Here is an 8,638-nt window from a genome sequence, read left to right as displayed (position 1 = left end):
TGACCTTGTGTCCACAGCTTTTGGCACACACCCTCCCTCATTACAATACATTTGTGTTCACATTTAATCAGCCTTGAAGAAGCCCTAGCCTGCTGGCCTTTGGGCGAAACGCGTTTGCTGTCTTTGCTTTCATTTGCATTCAAATAAAGAAGATAAGACTAAAGCAACATAGTATTCTACTTTCTATATCCACCGTGTCAAATCCAGACTTTGGGATTCTATCACCATGGGATTATATATGATCATTGTGGGCACAAACCTATCAAACTTGTGAACACATCCAAACCCGATGGTGGAAAGAAAAAAAACTATCTAACAATGGAGCCTATGACCATGTGCATTGCAAGCAAGAGGTAGATTCACACTACCTCGCGACTCAAGAAAAATTCTTTGAAGAAAAGCAACTTGCACACATCCGAGCCCAACACTAGATGGCAGGAGTATGCACAGCATATGCATCTACAGCCACACATGACTAACAAAATGTTTAGATTACAAATCATACACTGAAAAGTGCTTCTTTGGGAAAAGTAATAGTAACATGTTTAAGCAGTACTAGGACAGCACAACAATAATATAGTAGCCACTGAAATATTTAATGTTTTTGTAAAATAGTTTTCCATATACATTACATGATCTTTATAATATACAATTATGCACGGCTTCAAGAAAATACAAAAATTATAATGACAGATCAACATTTGCATAGCTCCTTGACATATACACATTCCATTTATTTTTATATAAGTTTTAAACAGTTGGAGAAGGCCCTATATACATATAAGCTATCTATGTCTGAAAAAGATATATATATATATCTATAATGACTGGAGTGTTTTATTTCATGTTCACCAATGGCTTGAAAACCCAGATTCATGGGTAACTGTCATCCCTACATCAGAATTTAAACCATTGAGAAATGTCAAAAAAGGCACAAAAAAAACATAAGACACGAGAAATATTTAAGAAATATACAACGGGAAACTGTGTGTTATGTTCCTGTAATGCTATTGTCAGGTTTAAGTGGCATTTACAAATTGCTTTACCTTCAGTCTAAAGGTTTATCATTTCTGCATTATAGAAAAATAATAAACAGTTTTACATTATAATGTGTCTCGGTAGATACATATGGCACCTGGCAGAAAATCACCTACATTCTATTTCAAAGTACGATAAAATAACTGCTGTTCAATTTTTTTATATAATGAAAAATAAATACATCTTTGATTTAAAATCTAAATGACAAATGTCTGTCATTAAGGCATACAAAATATACACAAACATTTATGAAAAGAATGTAAAAAAAAAGTGATAGATGAGAACGCATAAACCACAAAATGTGTTTTTAAGTATATGAAGGTTTTTGTTCAATTTGGGTAAAAGTCTGAGGAAGTAGTAAATCTCTTTGAAGTGATCTATTTTGTAGACGCTACAACGAAGGTAGTGTTAATCCTGATGCCACGTTTTCGGCTCCAGCAAATCTGTACTAAAATGTATTTTGATGAAAAAAACATTTTAGTCTATATATAAGACTTGCTTATAGGAGTGTAGAAGCCAATAAGACATCTAGTGTAGTGGTTACTAATTAACATAAAAGCTTAGTATCCATCCTAATAGTAGCCTCCCAGAAGAGTTTCATTAAAAAGAAAATGATATTAATCCTTGGGTCAGAACTACTAAGTACATTAATTGAGTCAACCAACGCATGTTTAAGAGGTAGGACATTCCATGGCTTATGAGATATACTTCGAGCTTTTTAAGCGCTATTTAGGTAAAAATAGTATTCATTGCCAATAATTTGACTATAAATGGCCACTAATAGTACCTCATGCAACTATTTGTTTATAAACTGTCTGAAAAACAATGAGTTGCAAATAGCACAAGAGCAATGCTGTGGTGCTTGGAGCTCAGGTGCCCTAGTCAGCTACAGTGTGCTCAAATGAGTGAACAGTTCTTTTAACCCTCCTCACAGGAGTAGGAGGGTATCCAAATAAAGAGGATGATTTTCACTGCCACAATGCAAAACGTTGTGGCCAATATGTAAATATTAAGCATGAATTTCAATCAACAAATAGTAGTTCAGTTTACTCACTGTGCCAGATTGTGAAAATCAGCCACCGGGTTCATAAGCCAGGAGATTTTGAATAAAGTTGGTATTGCGCTAGTGTTGGATATATTTAATTATAATTTGCTTTATTTGTAAAAAAAAATAAAACAACTAAAAGGAAGAATTTTCCCAATGGTGGTGTTTGGTAACACCACACGAGAAGGGAAAACAGTACAATTATCTCTATTGTCGTTTGAGACTACAGAATTGGAAAACAGATCCACAATTCTGGATATTATGCCATACAAACTGTTTCTGGATACCCTCTTACATATCTATACATCACTACTACATCTTCCAGGTTCCAACCGTGGTCAAGAAGAATACTGAAATGAAACTGTTTTTTCCCAGAACCCTTTCAACCTCTATAACACTCACAACTTGCTATTCCAGCATTCCTCTACACTTTCTGATGTTACAGTAGGCTGGGATATCCCCGGAAAAACAAGAGATCGACCAGACCTGGAGGCTGCGTCTACAGTTAGGACGGGGACACAGGTGCTACCCTGCTATACTAGTGCTTGGTAAAGGGAAGACACCCTCATGACTCTCTCAAACCAGGTGGAGACCTATTTTGGCTATTCAGCGGTAGCGGTCTGTTGGGCTGAGCAATACTATACATTTTCCACCAGTTTGACATCACAAAATAACAGAACATATATGGTAGATGATGTCTGTTTGTGGACAAAACAACAGAGCTACCAAAAATATGTTGCAGTCTACAATGCATACTTTCACTTACTACAAACAACTCAAAACACTTAAGGAGAGAATACCGTTTTAAGTTATTAATGAATTCCTTCTCAAATACTTAAACCCACAATTTGAGAAAATAATCGTTCTCTATTCAAACGTCGTATTAAAAACAAGGATACCTTTCAATATACATTTTGTTTATCTAGAAAAACAAGTTCAACGAAGAAGTAGGGAAATTGTACAGGAACAGAATATTTGGTTGCAACTCCAATTTCCGTACAGACAACAAACAGAAAGTAGTGGTGTGTTTGACTTGGATTTGAGGAGATGTCAGCTGACATATCCCCAAGAACAGTCCTTTCCCTCGAAACAGGTCAAAGCAAACAACCCAAACATTTATTTGAACTTCTTTAAAAGCATTCTGCTGCCTCTTTGTGACAAACTAAGGGGCATATTTACAATACCCTGCGGCACTTTTACGCTGCAGGAGAATCACTTTTGTGACGCTCCAGAGGTGCAGTGTGCTGGCCCAAGCAAGGCCACCCTGCGTGGCTTTTCACAGGCTTTTTAAATATGGAGTAAGACAATTCCTTACTCTGCTAGGAAGGGGCGTTTCATGGTTGTTGCTGTGAGTGTTCCCAAGCAACACCCAGCGCCAAAACTAACACCTTCCCAAAGCAGGCGTTGCAAAAAATGTTTTCATTTGTGCAGGAAGGAACACCTTCCTGCACAAAAACAATCATTTCAACAACAAAGCCACCCTTGCACCATGCTGCAAGGGTGCCAGCATATGGCGCTCCACTGCAGTTTTCTGCACCAGCACTGGCAGAGAGGACAGGAAATTAAGCATTCCTGCCTTTTTCTTTTGACATAGGGCAGCGTAGCTAGAACGCTTGCAGCGCTGCTCTACTCCAAAATATTATAAATACGCTCCTCAATTCAAGAGGCAGTTTTGCTAAAGAGAAAAAGGGCCATGGTCGAGTGGGGCCTTCACTGTAACCAAACAGGAGAGGTTTTCTTGTCTCTATTTTCTCGTGTACTGCTGAAGCTCTTTATAAATTAAAAATTACGGGTAGGACTCTGTACTGAGTTGCAAATTTATAGTTCTTAGAATGCACATACCCAACGAGGTAAGTTAAATCCCAAAACATGCTTGTTCATTGGGGAGTAGGTAAACAGTCCCCAGATTACTATTCTCACAACAAGTAAAGCTATTGAAAGGACTCACCATACCTGTGCTGTAAATTCCTATATTAGAAGTGTGCATCCGATTTTAAATGACCGGTCAGTCATGCACAGCTGTTTTCTCAAATATTTTCTGCATTTAACTATTCAACTAGGCAACAATATAAGCTTTCTCTGTGCTTTGCACATAGAAACACTCCTAAAGCTAAAAGACCCACTGATTATAGGTTATAGAAAGGCGTTTTTTCCTTTATGTGCTGGTCTTTCGACATTCATGGCATGCAAAAACCTTTAATGAACGCAGCATGCGAAGTGTGCAAATTCGCTAGCTATGGAAACACTCTCAGTGCTTCTATTCTTAATACTTTACGCCCTTGTGTTAAAACACGCAACACTTTTTATCCAATGTTAGGATTTGATGATCATATTGAACAAATTAACAGGTCATGCTTTATACAGAATGGTGTGGGCATCTTTCAAAATGGCACAATAGATGAAGATTTTAAGGATGAAGATAGAATTTAACATAAATACTGTATTTTTAGACCTGGCAATGCAAATATTTAGTATTTTGTTCACATTTTAATTCCATGTCTGACAGCACCAATACATTTTTGTGAATGGGTCTACAAGCACCCGCCCACTGGTTATATTTACCACTATGCATACTGGTACCCTGTAGCCTACATACAGAATGGGCATTCCCTGGAAAACTACTGGCGGAAAAGTAGACTTTCTGGTAGGGATAAATGGGGTGGGGGTCCCTTTAATTAAGATACCACTGGTTGGAACCTCAAATCTGCTACAAAATAAAGTGGTTATTAAAATATTTCCCTTTAGTACTTTAAGTACCCTGTTAAATCGGTGGCCACACACCCATGTTTACATATAATCTAGTCTTCGGATCCAGTCAGGTAACATTAGTTGTACTGTACAATGAATACATGTGGGTGTACTTATCAGTGCCCTGCAGGCTCGCACTTACAGAAATGATGCTGGTAAAGCTCTTGGCACGACAAAAGCATTCTTAAAAAAATATATATTTAAATGTCTTGTTAGAACTTGCGATGAAACGTCAACATTCAAAGAGCTTTCAGTTTTCATTAGTTTGTTCGTTTTCGTAGCATGCCCATTCTGGAACAAAGATGGGCGTTTCCGGCAGTCATCTTTAGGGGTATCCCAAACCTACAAGAAGAAGAACAACAACACTCAATCAAATGAGCAGGTACTTCAATATTTCTGATGCAATAGCTGAGAAACAGGAGCATGACGGCATGATTTACTCGTTAGCGTTTTAACATAGACGCCAATGATTCTAGACTACTAAGGCACGGCAAATGTGATACAAGTCAGGCGGAAGACCACTTCCAGCACATGAATCTTTTCCTTACAGCCTTTTGACGGTTATTTTTTTAAATTTCTTATGGTCGCACTTTCGGAGTTGTCAAGGCTGTACACCTCAAAGTAGCATCAAGAAATCCCACATCTTGCAATCCATAAAGAGTGCAGTGTTACAAATTAAAATTAACAGATCCTTGGGGACTAAAGCCTCTCACTCACTCAGCCAGTGCACACAGGACCAGACAAGTCCTATGAGCATCGTAAAAGTAGGGCTTTGCACCCTATGCACACCCACAGAGGGATATATTTTAAAGCTGTGTCACTTTGCAGAGAGCGATTGTACTAAGCTTGGCCTGTGAGAGGTGCGGCGTATGAATCATTCTGGCCAGGAGATGGGCGGAACCACATGAAGTTATTTCTCGAGGACATAATGGGAATATACACTAGTGCTATGCCACCCAAGCACAGGCCCACTAGAACAACTTTAAGCGGGCAGTCAGGTCACAAAGATAGTGGAGAGACCATTATAACTACCTTAAAGGGGGAATCAGATTGATAAGTGTGCTCTCTGTGGTCCATGAAGTGGCTTACTGATGATTGGTGGTCATGGGGAATAGGAATAAGGGCTGACCTGGTTTTTGGCTAGCTGCAGTGAGTGGAGACACCAGCAGAGGGTAATAAAAAGCAGATCAGAAGCAGATGCTTAAGGACCCTGCTGGACAACTCAGAGTGAGGTTGGAGCCAAGACCCCCAGCCCTAGTCAACATTTTCCGCTCCAGCTGGTACATCTGGAGCAGATTCAACTCGGACCATGCCGCCAACAGTAAAAATGCCTAAACAGGTTCAATGACACTCCTATGTACTGCACAAAGGCACACAATCTCACTAGCCTCAACATGAGACTGGATGCCCTCGGTGATGTCATGTCTACCAAGGAAAACCAACCACTTATAAAGGAGGATCTTCTCACCTACCAGGATGTCTTGAAGACCAACTATGAGCAAATCTTAACAGAGGGCTATTGAAGTTGGACACCGACCAACAGTCACTACAGTCTACGTCAGACACTGTGTAATCAACAGAGGTTCTTATGGAGAAACTTTGCTTTATACTTAAAACTTTGCAGAAGCGACATACAGCCCTTGTGTAATCATAATAGTAGCAAACATTACTTGAAACACTTATAGCCCAATTATTTACTTTGATTTTATGTATACTTAATATATAGCTATTGCTTCAAATATAAGCAACAAAAAGGTAGTGCAGTGCACATGAAAGGTGGAAGATGTGAAACCAAGCAGCAATCGCTCAAAATATTCAGTGAACAATGGCAGTATAATATAATTTAGCGAGGGACAATTGTATAATGACATTTGTACGCAGCTCACAAGTTACATACACAAAACAGCATCATCAACTTTTCGACTCGTCTAACAAAATATTTACAAAGCCTAAGTAATTTCTCAGTCTCATCTTGCAAAAAAATTGGTGTAGTCCCATATTGATCTTGAAGAAGTCAGGTGTGTTGTAGGTACAAAGAACAATTTCTGGTCAAGCTTAGAAGACTCTTAATTGGTTAACGTATATTGTGAGAAGTAAGCGAATTGAATCAGGAGCGTCACTATTTGAAATGTTGACAGCAGATCTGCCGTTCTCCTTGGGATTCCTGTGGATAGTGGCCTTGAGCTCTGTTGTTGCTGCTACGCCCAGAACCTCTTCTTGTGCACCTGCCTGTGCCGCTTGTTGCCCATCGTAAAAAAAACATTGTGGTTATTACCAGTCCTTTGTGGTGGATCCAGGGAAACATGAGGATCCACTGGTCTGTGGTTATGGGTTATTATTCTCTTTGTCAGATCCACCAGAGTAAGGTGAGCCTAAGAAAGTCACAAACCTCTGATTGTCATTATGTCAGACACTCGTCAGGCAATCACGACTATCATCACAGCGCTTGAGTCCATTGAGCAGACAGTTAATGACAAATATGAGGGTCTTGAGAATAAGTCCCAAAAAACATAATAGTAAGATTACAACTCTGTGAGAGAAGAAGCACAAAGGGGCACTGAACATTGTGTCCAATCCTCTTTCAACAAATCCTGCAAATAGAGGATTCCGTGGCAGTTTCTTTAGAGAGGGCCCAGAGGTTGGGACTCAAGTGTAAAAGAGATACTAAACGACCAAGAAATGCCGTTGTTAAACTCTACTTATATCCAATGAAAGAACATCTACTGCAAGAAGCCAGAAAACAGCCTGTATACTATTTAAGGGTAATTAGGAAGAGAAGTACCAAGACCTAGAAGTGACCATACTAGCAAGATTATGTCTGTACTGAGAGATATTGCAGGATCTCCTATCAAAACAGAACAGATTCGATGAATCTTCCCAAGGGGGCAGCGGTTTCACTGGAAGGACAATACAGTGACCGCATGATTGGTGGTGGAGGAGGCTAGGAAGCCATGCTGTGTTGAACAAAACAGTGAGGCTTTCCCATCTTTTGAACCCTTTATTATGTTAGCTCATTTGTATGGTACTAGCAGGATACGAAAACAGCCATTTCCATTTGACCTGGTCCTTCAGGGGTGAGAGAGACACATTGTAATGCTCAGTTTCTTCATTTGCTTGAATAATTACTTTAACTTTTTACAAAGTTGGGGGGGGAATTATAGGAGGGAGCACATGTATACCAAACTACAGAGGCATAATGCCTGAACGGTGGGACTCCCCTACACTGCAGGGGAATGTATTGAGCCCCTGCTTCCTAGGTGAACGTGAGTGAGCATCACTATAGGCGATTGTTTTGAAAGAGATAAACTAAATTCAGGCTACCCTTGCAAAACAGGACTTGCCAAACAAGTGGCAAAGAATATTGACCTATTTCAGGGATCTGTCTGCAGATACAATATTTTTACAGGAGACTCATCAGTGATAAGTGGATCCACCATGCAGCTGGGACAGGCTCTATCCCACCCGCATTGGATGATAAAAATAGTGGAGTGGCCATCTTCATTAGCCAGGGTGCCCTGCTGCAGCAGATCTTGACTAAAAACTCACCGGGGCAGAGGGGGCCTGCATAACTGTGCTACGCAAGTAGTAGACTCACTTTTGGCAATATTTACACAACAAATATAGGTAAGAAAGATTTCTTAGTGACACTCTGATCATTAGTCCATCTCCTAGAGGGGTACACTGTAGTGGAAGTTAATTCTAACTTGGGGTGGGGGCCTGGACGGATCAAATCTCGATGGGCTTCAACCAGAGTGGCAGGCAAGCAGTTACACAGTTTTTCTAAGTTGAGAATCATTGACATTTGGA

At 39.7% G+C, this 8,638-nt stretch overlaps 1 protein-coding gene across 2 annotated transcripts in view; it reads right to left on the bottom strand.

The window, feature by feature from the left end:
- Positions 1 to 577: 577 nt before the first annotated feature.
- The window catches only part of LUZP1 (leucine zipper protein 1), a 174,450-nt gene continuing 166,389 nt past the window's right edge, over positions 578 to 8,638 (bottom strand). For both annotated transcript variants that reach the window (XM_085647799.1, XM_085647800.1), the window contains one exon: positions 578 to 5,173. The gene's annotated coding sequence lies outside the window, so the exon portion shown is untranslated. The remainder of the gene's footprint in view (positions 5,174 to 8,638) is intronic.

Source organism: Triturus cristatus, chromosome 3_2 (assembly GCF_964204655.1).
Source record: "Triturus cristatus chromosome 3_2, aTriCri1.1, whole genome shotgun sequence".
Taxonomy (NCBI): domain Eukaryota; kingdom Metazoa; phylum Chordata; class Amphibia; order Caudata; family Salamandridae; genus Triturus; species Triturus cristatus.
Note: the sequence above shows the minus strand (reverse complement) of the source record. Positions and strands in the feature narration are given on the sequence as shown.